General features: G+C 32.0%; 1 protein-coding gene and 1 long non-coding RNA gene across 4 annotated transcripts in view; both read left to right on the forward strand.

The window, feature by feature from the left end:
- Positions 1-27,413, forward strand: part of LOC126738979 (uncharacterized) — a 192,388-nt gene that overhangs the window by 82,273 nt on the left and 82,702 nt on the right. The gene's annotated exons all lie outside the window — the stretch shown is intronic.
- Positions 11,025-13,395, forward strand: LOC126738982 (uncharacterized). The gene is made up of 3 exons (XR_007661509.1): positions 11,025-12,870; positions 12,927-13,010; positions 13,066-13,395. It is a non-coding gene; the product is annotated as an uncharacterized LOC126738982 (long non-coding RNA).

The following is a 27,413-nucleotide window of genomic DNA, read 5'->3' on the forward strand; positions in this document are numbered from 1 at the left end:
AAATTAAAATGTATACAAGAGCATCGGATACAAATTGAGCAAAACGACGACCCTATTTTTGCTATTTTTAATTCACTAATATAATTTCCAAATTTAACATATTGAACCTTTTCACTTAGCTAATTCTGAAAGACACTTGAAGAACATTGAATCCCTTATGCAATAAATCTGTAGTACATTCAGCAAATCTAAATGTAGTACTACAACTTTCAGGAAAAATCAAATTGTTTTTTTGATATTTTTAGATGTGTGATCTTGATATTTTTTAAATGTTTAAAAAAAATAGTCTAAATTATTAATTACACTTATGGAACGATAATTAATTGTCATACACTATGAATTCCCCTGTAAAATTTTATGAATATTTGTGTTTTTGATAAATTAATCTTCAGCAGTGTTTTCAAAAGGAATTCAAATTTGATTAATTTCAATATTTTCCAAATAAATTTCCAAATTTTTATTTTATTATCTTTTAACACCTTTATTCCCTGAACCATTTTGATGTGTATATTATGAGTCTAAAAATATGCAATTAAAAACTTCTTGTATTGAATAAAATACATTTCTTATCAGCATTTCTTTCATTTTGATTTTAAAATGTAGTAAAGACCATTCAAATATTCAACCCGTATAGTTAAAGTACTTTTTGCTGATAACACTCCACCTATACATATACTACCACCTAAGTGCGGCTATACACGATCCGGTTTCGACGTGTATAGCCGGATGTGGTAGAAATGGATGCGTTTCTACCGCATGGGATATACGCGATACACACTGCGTTGCAAACGAACATTAACAAAAAATCCAAAATTTATTGCTTCGAGACTTTCATAGATTGATAATGTTTTCATTGCTAAGAATTATTTGTGGTCTTCAAGCAGAAGATTTTTTGCGAGAGTCAGTATAACGTAAACATTGAAGGCATCCATTTTTTGAAGGTGCTGTAGAAAAAAAAATCGACAAATTTTATACATATATTCGGCAGTATAATGATAAGTTTTTCAATTATTACAGAATGTCTAAAAAATCATTTGGCGAATTGTTAACTGTGTTAAAACAAGATATTTAATGTACTATTTTGGGTCAAAATGGCTGAAACCGGATTGTGTATACCCGCACAGTCATAATTAACTAGCTTTTGTAAGATTAGTAGTAACTTATTATAGGGCACACAATCATCAAATATTTTCAATTAATTAATCAAAGTTTTAAATAATTTGTAGTTTTTAGTTTGAAAAGTATTTTAAATATTTACAATAATATTTTTACAACAATATTTTTAAATATTTAGATTCCATTTAGATTTGCTGAATGTACTACAGATTTATTGCATAAGGGATTCAATGTTCTTCAAGAGTCTTTCAGAATTAGCTAAGTGAAAAGGTTGATTATGTTAAATTTGGAAATTATATTAGTGAACCATAGCAAAAATAGGGTCGTCGTTTTGCTCAATTTGTATCCGTTGCTCTCGTATACATTTAAATTTTCACCAAATTATATAGCACGTGGATGAACAACGGGAACCATATTAGTCCGAAAACGTATCGAGAATCCAGCATCAAAGTTCCACATTTGTATTAAGTTGTGAAAATACTATTTGTCTATATTGACAGTAATTAATAAACTTCAATTTGTATGATATTTTATATTTTATTCATAACTTAGTTCCGTAGATTGATAGCGGTTAATGTGCAATTAATTAAATAGTTTTATACCATCACACAAATTACATCAGAAGTCGGAAAAAGTCACGGGAATATCCACTAGAATGGTTTCATATTTTTTGAAAAATACTTTTTGAAGCTTTCGATTCTAAATTTGAAAGATGTTAACAGAGAATTTGCATTTATGGAAGACTTTAATATTTTATCTTAATCGGGTTAGACTGTCACAGAATCACACAAAATATATATTTTTAGAAATACTGATATAATGTGTCACCCTTATAAATATGTGTAAAGTAAGAAGGTAAATACAGTCATCGGCACGAACAATGGCGCACTTAACATTTTATATATGTTTTTATCTTTTGTGATATTATTCTTATAAGTTACATACAAACATGTAAAAGACCATGTTTTAAGTAATTAAATGATTTTATTAGTTTTTAACTAAAACAATCATTCGCCTATTTAAAAAAACTGGGTTTAATCAAAAGTATATTAAAATAAAAATTCCAAAATTTTATAATCAAAACTATATAGTTGGAAATTAGTTTTGATTGTGTTTAATAATATTAACGAATGTTTGACAAACCTCTCAAAATGCTTCAAAGCCATTCTAAATGTTTCATCCTAGCAGGAAGACATTTTAGCTAAGTATACGAAAAAAAGTTTTTTTGCATATTCTACGACTGTTATAATAATGGTTTATTATTGTTATTGGCAGCATCAAGAAAAAAGAAATCAATATAACATAAGATTCGGACCAACAGCAATCAACCAATTTGTATTTCGCACTCTAGATAGTAAACACATTTTAGAGTAAATGATAATCTTCAGCACAAAGAACTTATTTAAATGAATGTGAAAAAGGCACTGTATAGATACTGATTAGGCATTTTAAAGAAATGTATCATATGCAAAATAGCTAATGTTTCATCGTAATTTATACACATTATAAAGGTAAGTAACACACATAAGTTTTTAATTTTTCCCTAAGTAAATATTAAACCATTCTGCTGTTGTTCAAAAGAGTTTAAGCAGTGTTGTTACCAATTGTTATTACCAAGGGAATGATGTTTAAAATAATAAGGCAGATGTGACGAACTTTTTTATTATTGACTTCTCATATTGGATATTAAAATTATATTAATTTTGTGTTCAAGATGTTTAAAGTTTGTTTGAGCTAAAAATGCCTGCTGTTAGTTTTGAAATGGCGGCTGTCCTGGTTGCGTTGATTCAAGAGGAAGAAGTGAGTGTGATGTTGCCCAACGTTATCATCCCGGATCAGATAGCACTGTGCATCATATTTATACGGTAATACTAATAATACTAAGGAATAAGACTCATGATCGCTTTATCATCTTACAGTTTCCGAGATCCTGATGATGTAAGAAAAAATCGACTTCTAGTCGATCAGACGATTGGGCGAATTCAATCTTGCTAGTCATAGACCCACAACAGGTTCAGAGCCTCTTAAACGTGATGGTATTGTGCAAGTTCAGTTTTCTGGGAATCGTAAACACTGGGGTGAAAATAAATGGCCTTTTCTTTACTGATGAGTCGAGATTTAGCCCACGATATCCGGATGATTGTAAAAGGACATGGCGAAGGCTACAAGAACCTTTTGCAAATTGTACCTTTAGTCGTAGGGTAGGCTAAAAGGGGGTTTCTTTGGCTACCAAGGAGGCTCAAGAATACGTACATAGAAGAAACGTACACTAGACAGTGTAGCCATTTCTGTCTTAGAGAAGCCAGCGTTGAATCCAGATGCGAACCCGATAGAACATGTTTGGGATATGATTGGGCGAAGGCTACAAGCCATGTTCCTGCTAGCAAGTATGGCGTTAAAAAAATGACATTAAAAAAATAACTTTTTTGTGACCTACCCTCTATATGTAAAATATTTGTAGTTTGTATTTTGGCAATCCTACAACTTTGCTATAGAACTTTTTGTTTTATATCGTATAATTTAGTTTCCCGTACGCCTTGTTGATGCATCCAGTATATAATATGCCATTAACTTATCAAAAGAAGATAATTTTATAAGTTGTCACACTAATGAACTTACCTCGCCACTAATTATTCTAAATGTTAATTAAATTAAGACTAAATTAACACTAATTAAATTTGTAAGAAACTAAACGGAATGAAATCTATGAAATCATAAAAAATTATCTTCTAAATATTCCTTTACATTTCACAACTGTAATTAGGACACACTTTGTAAATAAAATGTATTATAACTGGTTATCTAAATTTGCCAGGGCTACTTAAATTTACAAGTCAATTTCACTTTCTTACCGATGATAAAAGACTTCAACAACAATAACAATTCAAAATATTTAAATAGCTAAATATTTAACTCTATTAAGGATTGTGATTTAAAATCTTATAGACCAGAAAGGTCGTTTTCAGGCTGTTTAAAATTTAAATTATAATTCTAACTATTTAATAATAAACTTTACTCAGGAGTGAGTATGTTGCGTCCCTGAGATATGTTAATGAGCGTCATTTTTATTTAAAAGGCCTAGGGTAGTATTCAAGTCATATTTATTAAAGAGGATAAAAATACGGAAAAATAAATTCCAATATAAAATATAAATATTTTTCCAGGCCAATCATTTAAAGTCGCCTTGGATTATGAACCATCCGTTTTTCGACTTGATTTGCACTAGAATTGTCAAAGAATTCTCCGTAGAATCCGAAAATACAAGAATACACAGGAGGTTTCGTTTAAGAAAAAAAATATTTTTCTGCCATACACACCCTGTATATTTACACTTGATGGCAAAATATGCCCATTCTTATACTGAATTTATCCGTTATTCATGCACAATCCTGTATAAAAAAGTTATTTTAATTGTCAAGTAAAGTACGATGGACTAATTCATATAGCAATATCTATATTGTTGTGACGAATTCATAATTAGTTAGGTATTTATTTTGTTGGTGATTACGTCCCAATCTAATTAGGTAGCAATTTGGAAAATACTATCTTATACGCTAAATTATTGAAAACTAGAAGAAAATAGAATTATTTACCTATTTAGAAAAAATATGAACTTAAATGTTTAATGATACTTTTCCTTGTATTTAATTCAATTTAGTCTAATAAATCTCAAATAAAATAATTTATTTAAAGTATAATAGATTTTTGATGTACGCAGGAGCTAAGGTGTTATCCTCCAACTTCTCAGCTCGTTTGTTTTTTTTTGTGAATTGTATAAAATTCAATATAACAAAAGGCATCGTTAAAAATTTAAGTTTATATTTCTTCTAAATACGTGAATAAGTCTGTTTTCTTCTTCTTTTCAAAAATTGGCCATATGAGATAGTATTTTCGACATTGATATTTACTTAAATAGTGACGTAATACTTATCAAAATAAATAACTAATTCATTTAGCGTTTAAAAACCCAAAAATATATTTATGTTCTATCCGTAAACCTATAGTCTTAGTATAAAAAGCAACAAATATTCCCAAAATAAACTCACCTATGTTTATCGTTTCGAATTAATTTTTAGAAGCGAAAAATGAATTTCTGAATTTTGCCAGAGAGTTTTGCCAATACTGGCATGATTGATAGAATTCAGTGACCTTAAAATAGATATGTGTATACAACAGGCAGATTTTTGGCATCGGATCCATATGTATGTTTGATTTTTTTATGTATATTGCACACCTACTTTCGTTAAAATAGTTTTAGGTCATGCCGATGCTCTTTGCTAATTTTCTGTCGACACCTTTTTTTATGTTCTTTCAGTTTGAGTTATATCAAGAATCTGGACATCAACATCAGTGTGATGAAAAATTTGAGCGTGTGGGACGTAAATAATTAGTTTCTGCTTTACTGATAGGGGAGAGGGTTTGGTTGTGAATCCGCTTTTGTTTTTAGTTGTGTAATTTTTTACAGGGTAAAAATATCGGAGAATTGGCCTATTTTTTGACTCTTCCTGGCTGGGTTCTGAACCATGTGTTGAATCTCGGTAAAGTCGGTAAAACTCTTATAATTTAATATGAATAAAAAAATTGACTTATTCATAAGGCTTGTAGAAGCAAAACAGGTAAAAGACAAGTACTATATAATGGCGTTCCTAGCTGCACAATCAGTGTGTGTGTGTGCGCGCACGCATATGTGGCTGTGTTAAAAGGCTTAATTAATCAATGGAAGTGTCTACTCATCGAAAAACAGTAAGATTCCAAAAAATCAACATCACTAACGGTAGAAATATCGGTAAAATGGTCGGCAACTTTTTTGCGTATCGGGGGCCAGAGTAATCCTGCCGACTCGATATTCACGAGAGCCGCTCGTATGGTTTTTTTTATCTAACAAATTGTCTTTAATTGCACCTAACAACCAATCGAAGCTATAATTCCTTTGGATGCGGCAAGGTTTTTCGGTCTTGCGGCAGTTTTTTGTGTGGTTCACATGGCATAGAAATACTTTATTCTAAGATATTCCACAATATTTAACAATTCTAGTACAAATCAAGTCGAAAAACGGATGGTTCATAATTCAGCCGCAAAGATGGTTAACCTCACACAATTTTAGTAACGTAAAAAACACTTATAATCTTACTTAGACAACCAAATCTTAAATCGTGAAATAGAATCGAAACACGAAATAAACATGCATACACTCACCTTTTTCAGATGAATTTAGCCATTTCGATGCCATTTTAAAAATAGTCGTCAAGATTTTCTTCGATACGACGACGTCTGTAGCTGGCATAAGTAATATGCATATACACTTTGGAGTACAAAAACGTTGCCTTATGTCGAAGTACAAACTGACAGTAGATGGCGCTACGGGTCAATTAAGTCAAGAAAGAAAGTTGACGCTTCACAACCCACTACTACTATTCTGTAGTATTTGAAAAATATTGTTGATTTCAGAAAAGTTGTACAGAATATGCTATAAAATAGAAAAGACAATGAACAGTCAAGTTTGTGTATTCTGATATGATCATTGTCTCTCGGAAACAGTATAAAACTCACATTCTTTTAATATTATCATATATATACTTTTATGACAAAATTCTTTTAATTGCGTATATGTAAACATCTTGAATTCAAACACCTCGTTAAGGTTATCAATGACTGGATATATTTAAAATATATATACAGTAGCAAGGGTATTAAAAATATACTTAAATGTGGACGTCCCAAACACAAATATCAGAACTAGAAATATATTTTGCCAAGTTTTTATAGATCGATAAAATATTTATTTTAGGCAATGCTTGTACGAAGATGGAAAATTAAACAATTATCACAGCAAGTTAGTACCATATTAATAATTATAGTACTTGAATTGATGTGACAGTTTAAAGTTACTAAGTGTGTAACACAGAAATATGATCTGTTATAAGATCATACAAGTTTTCAAGATAGATACAGGGTTTTCCATAAGTAATGATCAATAACTAAATAGCAGATTATTAAAAAAATTAGGGCAAGCCAAGTTATGTTAGTTTATAAGTCTAAGATACACGACGATACATTTCATTTTGTTTTGGATTAATTTATAATTTTTAGAGGAAATGGCAAACTTTATAACTTCACATTATTTATTTTTTTGTATTTGAAAGTATTGCTACGGCTCACTTACTATTATGCGTTATTAGTTAGATAACTAAAGTACATTACACGAATGTAGAGAACCAATATACCAAATTATAACAAAGATAAATCGGTACGAAATGACCCTACAACCTTAAAATCTCGAAAAACCAAAAGACGATATTTTAATTTATTTCCGCTCAGGAGCAAGTATTGACTTTCAGCCGGAGCCTGAGTGTACAGGATGGAAATGAACACAGGGGAATCCTTGCCGCTAAGGAAACACACCACAGTTTTCTGAGCGGTGGTGACGAGAGACATTGGAAGGTAACGGGGTGGGTAGGGGGGTTGCATCTACTCCGATAGTCAAGCTGCCCTCAAGGCGATTCAGAAACCCAGGGCCAGCTCAGCGCTAGTCCAGGAATACAGAGACGCATTCGAAAGCCTTGGAGCACACAGGGAAGTGAGACTGAGGTGGGTCCCAGGACACAAACAAGGAAGAATTGGAGAAGCACAGAAGGATGTAGACAGGCCAAGGAAATGATACCAGACCATGACGGCTCTAAAGCAAGGCGACTGCTAACAAAGACCCGACAAAGTATCAAAGACTTGGTGGGAATCCTGACCGGACACAACAGTCTGAACAGGCATCTACACCTTCTTGGTATAAGAGAAAGCCCAACCTGTCCGAATTGCGGTACAGGGGAGGAAACTGCATACCACATACTAGGTATCTGTGATAGGTGGAGTCACCTGACAAGAAAAACTTTCGGAGCAGCGACACTCCAACGGGATGATCTTAAAGATCTGGACTGGGACAACGTGCAAGCCTTTATTAAAAGGACGGGCCGATTCAATCGCGAAAAGAGACTGTTCAGGCGTACTTGCCGAGCTCTAGCTCCCCCACCCTTACTACTACTACTACTACTAGTCTCCAAAGACTGAAAGTTGCAGTATTTCTAGTAATTTTGAGTCTCTTAATACGCATATCGAGGATATGTCGGCCAATAGATCTCCTCATACTTAGAACTGAATTTAGTGATAAATATTTTAAAAAAAATAAACAATAAAGCCTCTAACAAAACGTCGGACTTTACTAAATTACAAAATAATTTTTATACTTTGGAAACGTCTCTTAAACCATGTTTGCAAGATCTTAAAAGCAAATGTATCAAATAAATATTAACTCATCAAATTAGCAAACATCCGCAAATCACGCGTCTCACAGTGAGCCAGTTAAGGGCCGGTCGATCTTAAAATGGATTAAAATAAGCTGAGTGTAAAGTATTAAAGAAATATTTTTTTTATTTTAAAGGCTCATAAATATATGCTATTATGTATAGAATACAACATCGTTCAAATGTCCGCCGCGGTTTCCCACAGTGGCACGGATCTGAGTGGCCGAATCTGAGCGATAGCCTGGGTTAGGCTGGCCTTAAGGGCATCGGTCGATACCCGTTTATTGGCATAGACCGGCGACTTCATAAAACTCCACAAGAAATAGTCTAGTGGGGTCAAATCGCACGATCTTGGTGGCTAATTTATTTCACCTATAAGAGAAATAATCGAACCCTCAAATCGTTTACGCAGAATATCCATCGTGGCATCCTTTGTGTGGCAGGTAGCGCCGTTGTGGAACCATAGTCATCTACGTCTATATCGTTCAATTTCAGCCAAACCAATCAGTTATTAGTACAGTCGTGCAGTATGAGATTGGATGCAAAAATTAGATAGAGGATGAAATGTTACAACTTTTACAACTAGCACTTACAACTTTGACTCCATAAGATAAATTGTTCAGAAAAATCAGAGCTACCTTTTCTTCCACAGAGCCGAATTCATCCGAGTTGATTTAGAGGGTGTAAAAAGGGGGTGAAGTTTTGAAAAATTGGTTTTAAATTAATTTTGATAAAAAATCCCACGAATTTTGTTCAAATAATAAAGTTATAGCTCTCAAAAAGACGCGTACATTGATATATATATTGACTATGCAAAACATTTTTGAAACCCCCAAAAAAATTATCAAAAAATCCAGAAAATTTTCATTTTGAAATAACTCGAAAACTATACATCAAAGAAAAAAGTTGAGAGAAAAATTTTACCTTCAATTTGATAGTAAAAGCAACCCTCAACTCCGTACGTAAACCACCCTTATGAGGGGTGAAAATTTTGAAGAAGAAATTTTTTTGGAGAAGAAACTATCAACTGTACGATTTGCTTCTACGCAACAAATGGAAGCAAAAAGTCTAAGCTATCATTTCTTCCACAGGGCTGTAAAATTAAGGGGCGCATATTAGAAACCATTTTTTTCGAGTTATCTCTTCGGATAAGAATTTTTCAACTTTCAAAAAAGTTGATCAGATAGAATCATCTCGAGTTTAATTAGTACTGCCTTTGTTGGAGAAGATGATTTTTCTATAAGAGGTTTTACCTCATTTATCAGTTTTTGCAAAAAAAACCGCTTTTAAATATAATTAATGACTGTATTTTGGAAAATATATTTCCTAAGTTGTGAAAAAAGGCTTATTTAGCTGAAGTTTCAGACACGTTTCAGGTTTTATACTAAGGAGCCTAAAAACCGTCTGAAGAGACTCTGAGTCCGTAAAGGTTCAGTCGAGCTACTGGTCTTGTAAAACTTATTAATCAGAAGACATACTTAGCAAGGAATACCCTAAAACTCTAAAAGTTATAAAATGCGTATAAACTTGACAACAGAGAATCGATGAATATGTTTGTAAACAAAACACTCCCCTTGCCCTTGTGCACATTTTGAACTCAAAAAAAGTTGTTATTTACTAAAGGAAAAATTAAGAGAAATATAAAATGATTAAAAACTGGATTTTAAAGTTTTTAATTTTAAAGGAAGTTTTTAATGTTAATTTCAAGCTAGTAGAGTATATTTTAAAAACAAAAAAAATTAAAACAAGTTATACCAAAATAACATTTAGAATACATTTATTTTTTTCTTTTTTGCATTTCATTTTAAACTTTTAAAGGATTCATTTCATTTTTAAGAATTTCGATAGGATTGATTACTGAGACAGGATTGAGGAGATTGATTTAGATCAGCTGGCTAGTCTTAAACACGAATTCTTTAACACGAATTCTGCTCTTCCAAAAAATTTTGAGTGATTTTAGCTGAGTGTGGAGTGGCATTAAAATCAAATTTGCATTAATATCTTGCGTGCGTGCGTTTGGAACAAAAATAGAGATCTTTAACGCAGCTAAACGATCTAAAAGAACGACCTGAATTCGACTCCCAAGAGAAATTTCTGCCCATACCAAATTGTTCCTCCTCTATAATTGTGGAACCTCCTGCGTATGATGAATTCGATTTTTGTTGTGTCAGGTGCCCCCCATATAAGTATTAGCCAAATTCATCAGTAAATAAAATATTTTGCCATCGATTTTGCTCCAAGTGACGTTGACATTTCAACCTAGTCGACTGGCGCGATTCTTTTGGTCTAAGGGTTAGCATCTTCAAGGCCTTCGGCTTACTAGAATATCTTTTATCAACCTTCTGTAGATGGCATGTCTTAAAATAGTCATATAATGTGCAGATGACTATTAAGATCACTAGTAACTACTAGACTTGACAATAAAGTAATAATATTCTACATTATCAATATTGTGTATTTTTTGTGAGTAAAATATTTGCACATAAATTTAACTCGTATATTTACATCAAAGTCTATTATATTTCAACAAATAATAGTTAAAGTTTTAAACATCCTTAGATTTTGAGCATGCGTGTGTGTCATGTGTATATGATAGTCCCTGACCACGATGCCAGCCAGTCGGGACGCGTATTTACATAGTATACTACAGCACAGAGCACCAGAGAACTCTGCACTGCAGTATAATATGTAGTTAAGAAATGCCTTATTTATCACTACATACTACACTACGCTACAGAGCATTAGAAAAAAAATGTTTTATGTGATTTGTTTGGTGCTGTAAAATTGGTAGTAAAGTCCAGTTCAGAGATCTATTAGAATCTTTGATGTGTTGCAGATGCCGCACTAACTAGTCCGTGCGCCTATGTCATATTTATTGTTGCATGATATATATGTTTAAATGGCAAAATTTTATATTGTCTATCTATGAAATCATTTTAAATATACGTAAAACCCCATGTTTTATACTATTTTTTATTTTTTTTTGAATATGTAAATTTTTAGAAAGAAAATAATTTAACAAGAAAATAATATCAAAAAATTGACCGCGGACTAAAATCCAAGCATCTTACAAAATATTTTAAACACTTCCAGCACTCACAGACTTGTCACCTCTTTTTAGCCAGTCTATTAAACAAAGATAAAACACCTGCGTTCAGGCGATTCCTACTTTAGGCTGTGCAAGTGATTGTGTATCTCTCTCTATCCCACTGATTTTAAGAATTACGGGGCCGTACCCAAATAAATTTTTGGGCAGTTTTTGTATTACTTTCCACGTGTTTTTAAAGAGATCTTTAAGGATGGGTCTATCGCCTTTAAAATAGTTGTTGAATGGGTCTATCTCCTTTAATAGTTGGGAGGGAGGCCATGTGAGGGTATTATTTGATGTGTTTTGCCGGTTATGCTTTTTACACGTTTATAAAAGTAAAGAATTTAGAATTTGGCCTGTATTCGTCTAAATTTTTTGCAGTTTTTACTGTGAGGAAGTGTGTTTATTTATTTGTGTTTGTGGATTTGTTTTGGTATTATACCTAAAGACCTTAAAATGTTTCGACCCTGGGAAAATAGGCAGGAAAATTTGGCAAATGAAGAGGAAAGTGTTTGTGCGGGCTTATGGAGACCGTGGGTGTACAAGAAAGACAATAACATTTGTGATCAAAACAATAAGAGTGATCTGGACAGTGATTTAGACTTACATAGTTCTGATAGTTCATTTTCTAGTATTGAGGAAGCAAAAAGAAGCAAGGGAAGTAGAAGCTACAGAGGAAATCAAGCAGTTTTAAAACGTAATTGTTTAAGTACAGACGCCAAACAAATTTATCTATATATCTATAAGAATCTAAGGAATGATCCTCAGTTCACAAATGATTGTAGTGCTTTGCAAAAAACAGCGTTTTTAACAGGGGTTCCCTATAGTACAATATGCCTGTAAAAAAAAAGGATTTAAGACAGAATAAAAAGGAAAGATGCAGGACAATCAAAGAAACTTGACACGGATATTGCCAAATTGCTAAGGAAAGGTGTGTATTCTAAATACAAAAACAATGAGGTTCTGACCATAGACACACCTTATCGGCAAAGGACAAACATTTCTCAGTCTCAACCTTGCGGAGATACCTGATAAAACTTGGATTTAAGCTTAAGATGGTTAACAAAAGAGCTGCTGTAATGGAATTGTCAAGTGGTGTATAGAATATTTGAGGAAAATTTAAAAAAATTGGGAGGAAGAAGGATCCATATATTATTTAGCCGAAACATGATATGATACATTTATGATTGATGTATGATTTCTATTCTCTAGGAAAAAAGTCCCTTTTTTGCCATAGTAAGAAAACCATATTTTTATTAATAAAACAAGTTTAAAATTTTGTTTTTTACAGCTTACTGCCCCTGTTTGTCCTTCAGTGACACAATAAAGACTGCTTCTTCCACCAGTCTCTGGGAAAAACCCTTTTTTGCTATGGTAAGAAAAACACTGTTTTTAATAAGAAAACAAGTCTAAAATTTTGTTTTTTACAGCTTACTACCCCTGTTGTCCTTCAGCGACACAATGAAGACTGCTTCTTCCTCCATTCTCTGGAAAAAAGTCCCTTTTTTGACATGGTAAGAAAATCCAATTTTTATTAATTAAACAAGTTTAATGTTTTGTTTTTTTCAGCTTACTGCCCCTGTTTGTCCTTCAGCGACACAATAAAGTATATATAATGTAATGCTTTACTATCCATATGCTGATGTGCGAGATGAAGTTGGAATCCATGGCGGCAACAGAGAAACTGTTTCCTTCCTTAATGGAAGAAACTGCTAAAGAACAATGGCAAAAAAACAGAATTTAAAAAATTGTATTAACTTTTTGGGCCAGATTCAAAAGAGTGGTTAAATTTATAAAAGTATTTAGTATCCTCTCTGTAGTTTTAGGATCCAGTATACTTAAAATGTAGTGTTTTGTATAGGATTTTTAGTTTTTAGTAAAAGCATTTATTTTTGTTAATTTTTATCTAATCTCTCCTAATATGTATAATAACTAAATATGAGGCAAATAAATTAATAAATATTACATTCAGGATGTAAAGTGTGTTTTTTTTATAAGTAAAACTTGTGTCTTTTAAACGCATAAAGTATAGACAGCTAGATGATTTTTAATGTAAAAGTTTATCTTAAAAAATATACTTCCAATTTTCTGACTACATAATTACTTTTTATCAAAAGTAGTTTGGAAAGGTTCTAAATATAAAGATGGGGGATTTTCATGAGTATATTATTACAATAATATATCATAATATGTACTAGTTAAAAAAAACTATAATAAAGGACATTGAATATGGCAGCCACAATCCCCATTAATAATCACCACCATGTAAAAATAAATCTCAATTCCCAAAAAAAGGAAATATATAAAATTTGAAAACAAACCAAAACATTTTACACTTTTTTGTCAAAAAGTAACTATTTAATGCCTTAAACACAGAATAAATGGGCCTAAGTAATTCGTATCACCTATTCTCTGATCAAACTCAAAAAATGCTTTATTATCAATATAAACATAGAAGTTGTAGACAAAGCCAATAGACTGTACATTAAAGGAATAAAAACGAGAAACGAATTTATAATAAAATAAAATTATATAAGACTTTGAAATATACTTAAATGCTAATCATTAAAAAATTCACCTAAACTATAGTACGCTTTACTAGCAAGAAATATTTTCGTCCTTCTACGTAGGCTTTTTTCAGTCTTAAGTTGTCTTATTTCTAGTGGAAGTTTATTAAACAGCTTTCTATCTCCATATATGATAGAGCTACGGAAAGTTCAAAAAGAGGAATGGGTAGCCTTTACAAACAAATAATTTTGTCGCGTATTAGTAGTGGCTTCCTAAGTGGAGTTCCTGTTTATATTTTCTAAAAACTAAGCAAACTGTTTCCAAAATAAAAATACAACACAGGGTTAAAATATTATGACTTACAAAAAGCGGGCGACATGAGTCACGAGGCTTGGCCCCACATAGATATCTAATGGCCCTTTTCTGGAGTACAAACACTGAACTAAAAAGTGAATTTGAACATGGAAGGTGCGACTCGATAATCGCGAAGTATGCAGATCTGGCGATGGACAAATTAACTTGATTGAAAATGAACTGGTGGCAATAACTCTTAGGGCGTAGCAGCCTGATGAGACTTTTCTACATGCATTCACAATATGGTCTTCAAATTTAAGGAACTTGTCTATGGAAAGACCCATTTGAGAAACATTAGAGTTGTGCCAGAGGATGGTGGTATCATCGGCAAACAATGTAAATTTGCCAGTTACCTGCAGTTGTAGCAGATCGTTCACATAAATGAGAAAAAGTAAAGGACCAAGTACTGATCCTTGCGGACCACCCACATTTATATTAAGTTCCTTAGAGATACTACCATTAAATTTGACAGCCTGGACACGATTTGATAAGTAGGTACGAAACCACTCAAGGGCAGTTCCTCTGAAACCATAGAGCTCCAGTTTCATCAGCAGCACTCTGTGACTCACGCAGTCAAATGCCTTGGACAAGTCACAAAATACCGCTGCTGCAACTTCACCAACATTCAGTCGGTTGTACAGGTGCTCTAGAAAGCTAAAGATAGCATCATTTGTGCTCACAGACTCACGAAAGCCAAACTGCTGAAGATTCAATAGGCCAAACCTATTTAAAAATGAAACCATCCTCACCTTAACGAGCCGTTCCACTATCTTGGCTAAAGTAGGCAATAACGCTATAGGTCTAAAGTTACAAGGACAGTCGCGATCGCCACCCTTGTAAAGAGGAATAATCATTGCTCTTTTTAAGCACTCTGGGAAAACTCCAGACATAAATGAAAAGTTAATTGACTCGGCCAAGACTTGCAAAGCAACAAGAGGTAAAACAGAAAATATTTTAAGAGAAAGCCCATCTCAACCTGATGAACTCTTATTCTTAATATTAACCATTAACTGTTTAAGCTCTTCTACACTTGTGGGGGCAAAAAAGAAAGATTCGGCTACTACCACATTGCTGAGATAGCTCCTGGGATCTATTTTTTGTGAGAGATTGGCTGCAAGGTTACTAGCAATATCACAGTAGAAGGAATTGAGGACATTGGAATCTAAGGTACTTGGAATAACCAAGACATTATTTTTGCCCCTAAGCTCGTTTAAAATCTTCCAAGACTCTTTTGCTCTGTTGGAGGAATTATTTATCCTCCTTTGAAAGTAGGTCCACTTAGCCATTCTGATTGAGTTTCTGTAAATCTTGCGGTATCTGTTATAATAATTTAAAAATGTTGTTCATATCGTATTTTCTAATGTAAAAAAGGGAGCGCATATTTTTCCCAGATACTTGTAAACCCTTAGTATACCAAGGTTTTCTATTTCGTTTCTTAATATTGACAACAGGAAAAGCAGTGTTAAAACTGTTTAATACTATTTGATGAAAGCTATGCAGTGGGTTAACAGTAGTCCATACATTATTCCAACTTGACATATTGCAAAGCAAAGAGACTTGACTTGTTATAAGGGACTGATGGCGCTTAAAACTAAACTTATGAAATTAAAATTTTTGGTTAAACTCATTTAACGTACGTAAATCTTATATTTAAACTAAATATTATCTTGCTATCAACTATCCTGAATTTCTAACTTAATAAAACTAAACCTAAAAATCCCGAATAATAAAGTTTTAAATACAAATAAATTTTAAGGCCGGACCTGTGCAACTTTTCACGCTTGAGTGACTGTGACTAAGGTCAGGCGTTTAACAAAATAGTACGTGGGCGCATGTAGTCAAATTTTACGAATCAAATGTATAAATTCTTTAAAAAGATGCTTAAAACATTTATTTATTTAATGAAATGATTAAATATCGCTTAGAATATTACTTTATGACTCTTTCCACATAAAATTTTGCGATTTAAACAAGCATGTCATGTGACAATACAAGCAACACCGGCACACGGACTATTTGCGGTACATCAAAGATTCTAATAGATCTCTGAACTGAACTATAACACATTTAATTATTGTGTAAATATTTATGTTGTTATTATTATTGAATTTTGTTTTTTTTGCTGGCGATTTCGATATACAAGATAAAGGATGTTTAAATATTTAATGAATATGATGCGACTGGAAAATTTGAAAACAAATAATGTTGTGAAGGTGTGTTGTATTTCCAAAACTTTAATAGTGGCTTGTAGCCTTTTAAAGGTACGTAAATACAACTTTTAAATACGTACGCGTAAAACGCAATTTATTTATTCCATTCCTGAATTTTGTTTAATTTTAAAATATAGGTTTCGCTTCAGAATGTACAGATTTATATTTTTTATCATTAATCCTGCTTGTATGGATAAAACAGTGGGCTAAACTTTTCTGAAATAGCGAAAAAATGCCCTCAAGTTGGTAAAAATGTTCAACGTAGCCAACGTAGCAACGTAGTTCAATGTGTGAACCACAAAATAGTAATAGCGCAAAAGTTGATTTATATTATTCTGCAATTCATATGAATTAAAAACTAAATTAAAAACTCTTTCAGTGGTTAAGCTTGACTACGTTAGGTATTCTTCTGAAGTTTGCTTTAAATTTTTTTGAAAGTTCAGAAAAGTTTGCAAACTGTTTAGAATTCGAGATGTACCAAGTAAGGATACGACTATAAGAGATTATTTTATTAGATTAATTTTAATAGAAAAATAAAACAGATTTATAGGTATTAAACAAATATTTATTAAAAATAAACACAGGTATATACTTAACGTAAAATAAAAATAAAACATCTCAGTCTACCAAACTTTATGTTAGTATCTTAACCTTATTATCTAATTAGTTGTATTAGTATCTAAATTAGTAATTTTACTATAGTTAGTTAGCCTTAAACAAACTTTTTAATGAGATTTAGCGTTTTGGGGATTGCAGTCCAAGGTTTGATTAAGTGACCTTGGAACCTTACGTCTTCGGATGATTTTTTCATTTCATGATTTCTGCCTTATTAACACACAAAAATATGCTTCTAATTTTACCATTTCTAATCCGCAAAGTCTTGAGGTTTTGCTTTATTTAATACTTTAACTTAGAAACAAAGCACTATCGAAATTCAACAACAAAAACCAATAATAATAATAACAAATAATTACACATTTATTCACTCTGTTACTACCAATTTTGTAGCACCAAACAAATCACATAAAAACATTTTTCTTTCTAATGCTCCGTAGTGTACTATGTAGTGATAAATAAACGCATTTCTCAACTACATATTATACTGCGGTGCAGAGCCGCCGAGTTCTATGGTGCTCTGTGCTGTAGTATAGTATGTAAATACGCAGTCGGGACAGCTAATGAGGAAAGCCATCTTTAACCAATTTTTACCTTACTGTGTTGTGAAGTTTTTTTTTGTTGTATTTTTCTAACATCCGAAAAGTATCCATTTACGAGAGGGGGTCAGATGACGGAGAGCCGACTCAAGCGTTTACTCAATCCGGAGTTAATAATATTTAGATGAAAAGACATCTTTCCTCCATCGCTTTATTTCAACAGATACTACAAAAAAAAACGAAATTTACTAAGGCTTATTTATTATTTGTAATATCTGGTACCTAGGCAAAATTGTATAAAAATGTCATTGTGGTTATTTGCCCTAGTTGCATCGTCTAGCGGGAGTTCTAAGAACTAATGTGATTCATATTAGTTTGTTGGCGTTTCCTGCGCATTTCTCTTCACTTCGTTGCCTGCCCTTAAGCATCCACGGTGCGGCTTTTGTAATTAAAAAAACATTGTGGCTAAATTAAAAATCTATTTTTAGGGTTGTATCACGTAAGATCATTTTTATTTAAGTATGCTTGGTTCTTTTAAAATCAAGGTGCATACCATTTCGTATTATTTTGTTTAGCAAATATTTTTTTAATAATATTAAGTTAAATAAATAAAAAGCTCCAGAACTAAAAATGTACCATCCGCATTGAGCTATTTAGGATGCAGCAGAAAAATGTCTTTTACGTTTAAAACAATTCATTTACAGCACCATTTTGGAAGACCTTCATTTGTACATTTGTACGTTTCCAATTATCTGCCAAGTTAGGTTGAGATCCTAAGGATGACTAAGATAGAAAAAATAAATTTGAAAGAATGGAAAAACATAGATCTTCTTTAAATTCAAAAGTTTTATTTTATGATAAATTTTATTCTTGTCTCCAATGTTGCCATCATGCGATACCATATTTGACACCCTCGCCGCAAAAAGGTTTATCACATCGCGTGGGTAAAATGTAGCACGAAGGGAATCGTCATCGATCTCGTGACGTCAGAGATTGTTACAGTACAGTCTGCATAAAAATAGGAGGGCAGAGAAGCAGTACACTCTCCTGTGCAGTATGGGTGTTTTGGTATTGATTTCTGGGAAGGGTCGGGGGTTTTATTTTTGCTTGTTATTTACTTGGCGGGGTTGGCGAAATTCGAGGGAGGATTGTTTGTGTATGAAGGGTATCGAAAATATAGGGCAATAAAAGTGAAGTGGTGGTGAATTAAGGACTTTTATTTGGTTTTGTCATTCTGTGCGGCGTAACCAATGTTGTAAATTTATGATTGTAAATTTTAATATCTGCTCTTAGTAATAGATGAAATACACCTATGTTTGGAACCTCTGGTGTGAGCTGAATTTGCTTATTTTCTTATCTTTTTAAAATGTGGTAAAGTTCTTAAGATTAACTTTACACTAATGTCTGTTCCTGTCGTAATAGCCATTGACCCTAGTAATTATTTTAATTGTCTTTTTTTTATTAAATCTGTTATCGAAACACGTGTCGAGAAAAACAGGTTTGTTTAGTGATAAAATTGTTTTGTGATTTGAATATATGAAATGTTCTGATGTAGTTTTCCTAAATTTTGAAGAGTCTATTGTATAGCTCCATCTATCACGTTATATTGACTTAATTTATTGAAGCAAGTACTAAATGAAGAACTAAGTCAGAAAAATATATGATGGGTTCCACTAAAAGCCACGTCGATGTATACTGGATTTTCTAAATATCATATACCACTGCAAAATTATTTGGATAAAATTGCGCTATTTATTGCAACATATGTTTAAGTATACAAGGTATATTTCACCTATTCTCATTGGCCACATCTGTGAGTTAAAAAAAAGTAAGCATCAAAATAAAATCAAGTAAGCCTTGTTTTTATATGTATAATCACCTCTCAAAGTTAAACTTGTTAAATGAGCTATAGATATGAAATATGCCAATACCTCTACAGACCAAAAAATACATAAATTTTGCACTTTCACGTCACCTTTCTCCCAATCAACACGTGGCTTCTTTGGTCTTTTAAAATTCGCTTCTAAACCCCTTCCATCCCTAGACGGTGGTTAATAGAACCTCCTCATGCCCGTAACCAATCTTGATAATTGAAATTAACTACCCTTTCCGAAAACTGAGAATTCTTAATCCCACTACGCAATGTGGCATGGGTGAAAATTTTTGAAAAAGAACCTTTTGCTCAATATAGCAATATACCAATATACCAATCCTGATAATTGAAATTAACTGCCGTTCCCCAAAACTGAGAATTCTTAATCCCACTACGCAGTGTGGCATGGGTGAACATTTTTGAAAAAGAACCTTTCGCTCAATATACAAATACTAGATAGAGATGAGGAACAGAATAGCCATATCAGCTTAGAAGAATATTAATTTTATTATAAATCATATGAAAACAGAAAAAAGATTAAGTTTAACGACACGATCACCAGCACTCTCACAGGAATCTAATTATAATCCATACGAAGTCAATTGGTCCATTTAATAAATTACATTTGGTTAAATATGCAAAAAGCCAGGACTTAGTCTCACTTAAAAAAGCAAAAGTATTTTAATAAATTCACATCAAATAATTTACCGGATTATGTTTAAAAAAAAAGGACGCGTTCCCATGATTCGTAAAAAAAGCACCGATTTAACGGAATTTAGTTTTTATACTGGTCCAACGGACTTCACATAAACTATACCAAGATCATTTCACTATACACAACATTCAATATACTTAAGTTGTATTATTGTAGGACCTGCTCTATTCAGTTTCTCTTTCATTTTCGCCATCTAAAATGCTTATCTTTCTTCTTCCTCTATACGCCCATGCAATAAAATTTTAAATTTTTTTTATTTGTGGCACATGTGTAGGCATTTCATCCAATTAAAATAAGGAAATTTAAGACTAAACAAAAGTTTTCAATCAGATATCGCTAATGGAGGAGTATTACTACTAGATGTGGTGTGATTAACATATACTCTAGGACACATCTCACTATATCGATAATAATAAGAAATGGGATTATGATGGCTGGTCTAGGCTTTGAATGTTCTCATAAGATCAGATCCATATTTTGATTTTCGTAAGCAAATCTATCTATTGTAATTATTGGACAAAGAAAATTGTAGAACAACTAAAGAGATGCAAAGGAAATGATAAAGACCTTGACACAGCATCAAGGGCTTAGAATCCTAACTAGCAGCCCCTACATAAGATATGTTGTAGGTATGAGAAAATTCACCCTGTCCTTTGCATAGGGGAAAACTATGTTTTACGTTTATGTAATTCTATCTCAAAGCTATACTGGCATCATAAAGAACGAAAAAATATAGTTTAGAAATTAAATAAATCTAAAAATACGCTATAGACGCATAGTTGATGTGAGTTTATTTTATTAGAATAAAAATGTAAATCTTATGATAAAGGTGTTTGCATAAAATGTACACAAAGTTATTTATGCGCAGAACATAAACAATTGAAATTATGTATTCCTAAACACGTCGGCTGTTAACGTCAGAAAATACAGGGAACTTAAACAGTTTACTTTACTTTCGCAGTCGTAAAATATAATGGATGTTATGACCTATCAAATCGTGCTGTTTATTTTTATGAAAACGTCGTAAGTGCGCGTGATCAAGACTTTTAACATCTCGTTCTACTCACCATTATTGTCAATAATGTTTTATTTCTGAAATGACTATATCATTGCATATCCCAACGTCCATTGCAACATCTTTAGTATCCATCAGTAAATAATCTTAAAGGTCTTAAGACTGCCCTATACAGGGTGGACTATTTTAATATATGCATCCAAATTGCTTTGAATGTAGGCTAGATACAGAAAAATGATTCAGACCAAAGTTATTCAGGATAGAGAGGGAAATGTATCTGTGGAAGTCATTTAGAACTTGAGGTTGTTTTGAAGGCCAGCATTTTTTTTGTAAATATGAATTCCTATTTGTTGTAGCAGGTGCGAAAAGAGTGAAAAATTTTACGTTTAAAATAATATTTCAAACTAAACTTTCAACGATAACAAGTAACCTTGAGGTTAAATCAACGTCAAACTAGAGAAAGCTGTTTAATAATGTTTCTTTTTTAATTAAACATTTGAAAAATACTTTAGAAGATAAAGCATACAAGCACAAACATTAAAAATAACCTTAACCATCTTGACCTTGAGGTCAAATATCAAGGTTTTTTCAGGTTGGAGTAATTTAATTCATTCGGAAACAACGACGTGGCCATAGTAACTTCTGATTCCCTTGGGATGCTTGATTTGCATAAGTCTCCTTGTCACCAAATGTTTGAATTCACCTCCATTTGCCTGAAAACCGGTTACGAATGTTAAACGCCCAAGAAATTCGCGTACGGTGCTTATAATCATAGTCTTAAAATCTCAGCACATGCTTCACGAATCCGATTTTGCATGTTGTCTCGCCTCGTAGAAATAAGCCTACAAATAAAAATTTGGAGAGGTCATATCGGGTGAGCCTGCGAGCCAGTTAACCAAACCTCCTCGAATTATCGAATAGCTGCTGCAAAATGTGCCGCTGCATCTTCTTGCTGGAATATAATTCTTTGCCTAGCTTTTAAGTCGACTTCTACCAATAGTTCTGTCAGCCTTAGAAACTTCAAGTAGCTGTGTTGCTCAACATTAGCCTCAAAGAGGTAAGAACCAATCGAATAACCATTTACAATCCCACTTCATACCATAAGGCACCAGCGATGTTGCTGATTTACTTCTTAAAAACGTTCTTCTTAGTATACCATTCGACTTGGTGACTACTAAATTGCTGGTTTATTAGTGTTATCGAAGAAGGAAGCCAGCCTGAACAGACTCTCCATTAAATAAAATTACTCTATCCTGGTAATGACCTTGATCTTAAGGTCAAGATGGTAAGGATATTTAAACATTTCTGCTTTATACACCCACTAAATAATTTTTAAGATGTTTAATTCAAACAGAAATATTAATAAATAGCTAGAAAGCAGTTTTTTGAAATTTTTTGAAAAACCTTTTTTTTCAAGTTTATGTACGATAACAAAGTGTAAAATATAACTTTAAACGTAAAATTTCCCGCTCTTTTCAAATCCGCTACAAAAAGGAGTTCCATTTTAAAAAGATTACTCTGACCTGAAAAACAACCTTAAGGTCAAAAAGACCTCCACAGTTACATGTCCCCTTCTGTCCTGAACAACTTTGGTCTCAAATATTTGCCTCGCTTACTTTCGGAGCAATTTGCGTGCATATATAAATGGCCGACCCGATAGTATTATACAATCCGCATTATCGAATAATTGCTGCAGAAAAGTTGTAAGACGCTGCCGCTGGCATCTCTTCTCTTGATCTTACTAATTTTCGTCTATCAAGTCTATAAGAACTTGCTTCTGATTAATTTCTTTCGATTTTTTTAAACTTTTTTTTATTTTATTTTTACACTAGTGATGGCAGTGTAATTAAAGTGTTAGGCCAGTCAGGTTTCGGGCAATATACGTATATCAGAGTTATTTAATGAGTCGAGCAACATACATTTATCAAGTCACATATTTGCGGAATTTTAAACTTATTTCAGAAAAAATAACAGAAGTTCCAATTGATTTTAGTCATTCCAGAAATTGATTTTATAGTTTTGGAAGGTCTTAAGCCTGGCAGGAAAGTCACATTTGAATAGCAACATTTGGTTTGAACCATAATTAGGGGACTTTCTAAAGAATTCAGAAGATCTAAAGAAGATTATGAATCTGTGAGACTAGCTGAAATCAGTGGAGTACATATTATAGGGAAAACGTTTATAAAAATGTTTAGTAAGCTCAGTACATACTACGAGAATCTAGTCCTAAAGGACTAGGTTATTTATCATCAAAATCTATGATTGAGAAAGCTTTATCCGTTGGCCATTAAACAACTAAAAACATTTATTTTAATAATATGAATAATTATTTCATTTTTTAAAATAACTTCGTAGTAGTACTTAGTTTTATAATAACGTACTACTTTCTTGAAAATATTTAGTAGTACTTGTAATGTCATGTACAACCAATAGTTGTATGTAAACATATTATTGGTTTACAACTGACGCGAGACAGTAAATTTTTGTTAACATTAGTCTTTAACAACAAAAGATGTGTCGTGTATATAATTTGCAAACATTTATTTTGTTTCCCTAATGCATTAAATGTAGACATTGGTATGTCGATTGTGAGGAAAATTGTTAACATCAAAAATTTAGCGTATTTAGATCCTATTATCGTATTTAGATTGAACCTATTACAGATTTTTTTTGCAAATTAATGCTGTCAAATTTACCTATTACATGTTGGATAAATCAACAAAATGTTAGTCGTAGTCATCTTTAATTTAATAACTAGAAGTATATATTTTCTAGTACATTAATTGTATTAAAATCTGCATAGTACAATTGGAACAAAGCCTATATAACTCATCAATATCGCTTTTTATTTGGAACATATCTTGGATTAATTTTGAACATATCTTATTTCACCATATTTCACAAGAATATTGTCATTCTTCCTTAAGTAGTTCTTCAGGAATTGAATTTTAAAAATTGAAAAAGATGATGTAAACCAAAACTTTGGAGATTTTTTCCTTTTATTTAAAATATATATTTTTTAAAACTGAAGCTAATGGTTTTAGTACAGCTTCTTCCTCACTCTTATTTCACCATTATAGTATAATCGCTGGAAGATATAATTTCTTTTGATCTGTCAGAAACCTACTTGAACTTGTCAAAGAATCTGACAAACAATGTAAATAACGAGAGGCAACATAGTTGCGATAGGTAAAAAGCAGGAGTTTTGTTATATGTTCAAAATAAATTATGTCTGGCGATGACAATATATTGATCTTCTTAATTAAGCTTCCGCGTACAAATTCGGTTTTCTCTAAATCAACTGCAAAATATAACAAGTAAACTTTAAGCTAACAATCTGTCATTCTATGCATAAATTTTATTTCAAACAAGTTGTGTCTATTTTAAGAAATTATTCTTATTTAGCCATTTATCATTTTTTTAAAAAGGCCTATTTTCCAAAATATTTTTTGCCCGCTTTTCTTAACTAATAAAATACTCATCATAATGTTTCTTGGCCATAAATATATTGCTCGATTCACCTGGTCTCAAACTAGTAGGATTTTTTCTGTTCAAATGTTGAAAACAGAAAAAATATTGAACATCGCATTTTCGAGAAAATGTAAAAAATGTACTTTTGTTAAATGTAATTCCCTTTATATTTTAACATAAATCAAAAGATAATATTCACTAATAGCGTAGACCTACAAATAACAAAGTTATAGCGATATTAGTAATTTTAGCCAATTTAGGCAAGTTGGCTTTAAAATAAAAAAATAATATCAAGTACAACCTACCAATTTACAATAAATAAGCAAAAAAATTGCCTAATATACCGGGTGACACAGAAAATACAGTATCATTGTTTTCAGAATATTATTTTTTAATGAAATACGTATACCAAGTGTCCCTTTTAAATGAAAGTTAGTGTCACTTCCTGTTAAACCGGAAGTGAAGGGAAACAAAAGAATTTGTCAAATGATGCTCTTATAACTAACTATTCTATCAATATACCAAATTTCATTTGTTTATCTTAAAAAGTAAAAAAGTTATTGTGTTCCCTTTTTTCTGTCACCCGGTATATTTGAAGTTCATGACAATTCTGTATGTAATCCCAAAATAAAAGTCGACAGGGGTTAGGTCTGGTGATCTAGGTGGCCAACGAATCAGGCCACGTGTTGCCATCCATTTGTCGTTAAATAGTCTATAATAATAATATTCTTACATTATTTAGTCGATGGGGAGGTGGTTTACCCTATTGAAATAGATTTGTTGCTCTTTTCTGCTCTCAAATAATCTTCAACCTTTCTAGATATTATGAGGTTCCGGTCAAAGTATTATTCGCTTTTATTTGGCTTCCTATTAAGTCGCACCAAACGTTTATGCGAAATTGATTTTTAGTGTTTCTCTGATTAGTAAGGAAAAGATTTTCTTGGGACCAATAATGTACATTTTTAGGGTTAAACATACCCTTGTCTGGAAAATTAGCTTCATCTCTCCAAATTATACACTTTAAAATGTTATCATTTGCTCCAAAAGGCAAAAAGCAAGTCTTCTTTCGTTATCGCCAGGCACCAATGTTTGTACTAGTCGATAACTTTTTAGTTTTTGCAATATTCTAAAAACTTAATAAAATTAAATTATATTTTATTTCTTAAAACTAAAACTTAACTGTACAGAGTGTCCAAATTTGGACACTTTTTAAGATTATTTCGGTTGTTATAGATGATAGAGCCATGCGGTTTTCGCATCAACAATTTTATTTTCATGTATGAAAATAAAATATGATATTATCAAAAATTTGACAGCTGTCATAGTTTATAATCTTAAGTATCTCGGTTAATATTTAACATATTAAAAAAATATATAATGGTTTTAATCGGAATTTTTTCATAGAACAAGATTATGTTATTTGTTTTATTGTAATGATTTAGATGATATTTTTAAATAAAGAAATTCACTTTATTTTTCCTTTTCAAATATATATAACATTATGCACTTATTTTCAAAAATAACGAAATAAGAGAGAATTTCCATAAAATAATTACCTATTATTTTTATTTTAATAGTCATGCATCTCTATGGAAACAATGCCGCGCAGACTAACAGATTCTTATAAAGCTGTCAATTTAAAAAAAAGCTACAATAATTATTTTTTAATTTAATTTATATTATTTATTATTTATTATTTCCTTTTTAAAAATTGTATTCAATATTTCATAAAAATTGGTTTCATTTTCTCTTACACAAATTTCGCTGTAATTGTTCAAAATGGAAAGATCGGTAGAGATCTGGCTACGTCTACGCGACGCTAGTCTTATGTCCTGGTGCACTTCGTGTCTTGTTGAAAATAAATATTGCTTAAATTTGCCGAAATTTGAGAATGACTTGTTGTAGTACCGGTTTGCTGTTAGTACCCCTTCAACCATTCTGAAAACTAGTTGCCCACCTAAAATGAGGCATGCAACGCTAAACCCGGACTTTCTCTGCCGTTGACATTCAATAGTCATATGAGGATGTTCTTGGTGCAAATTCCACTTGATGAAAAATAGGCTTGATCGCTATATTTTACAAATCAACCAACCTTAATCTTCAATTGTGTCTGGGCAAAACAGCCATTTGCGTATTTTTAGAATAAAATTGGGGTTGCTTTTCTTAACCCTGACTTCAGGCTCTAATAATCTACAAGTTGTAGATGGATTTGCAACTACGCATGCGAAAACATTAATTTTATATTTTAATTTTACTTTTTATCCAATTGATTCCCTTTTTGATAATTTTCGTCTTGGTTTCGAAAAGGCTGACAGGCGATGACAGGTTTCAAATTTTTGATTATGGAATATTTCGTTTCATAAAAAAGTAGCCGATAATGCGAAAATCGCAAGACTCTATATCCTAAAGCAACCGAGGTAACCTACAAAAGTGATTTATGGAATCCAGGATAGTGACTCCATAATTGTGTATTTTGGATTACAATTGAATTTTCTTAGTTGAAGGTTAATCTATTTAATTTACAACTGATTTGACTCCTAATTTTTTTTGTTCTATGGATATACAAGAGAACGACAATTGTGGCGTATTTGCGCACGGATTTATTTTTTACTATGAT

Source organism: Anthonomus grandis, chromosome 7, assembly GCF_022605725.1.
Source record: "Anthonomus grandis grandis chromosome 7, icAntGran1.3, whole genome shotgun sequence".
Lineage (NCBI taxonomy): Eukaryota > Metazoa > Arthropoda > Insecta > Coleoptera > Curculionidae > Anthonomus > Anthonomus grandis.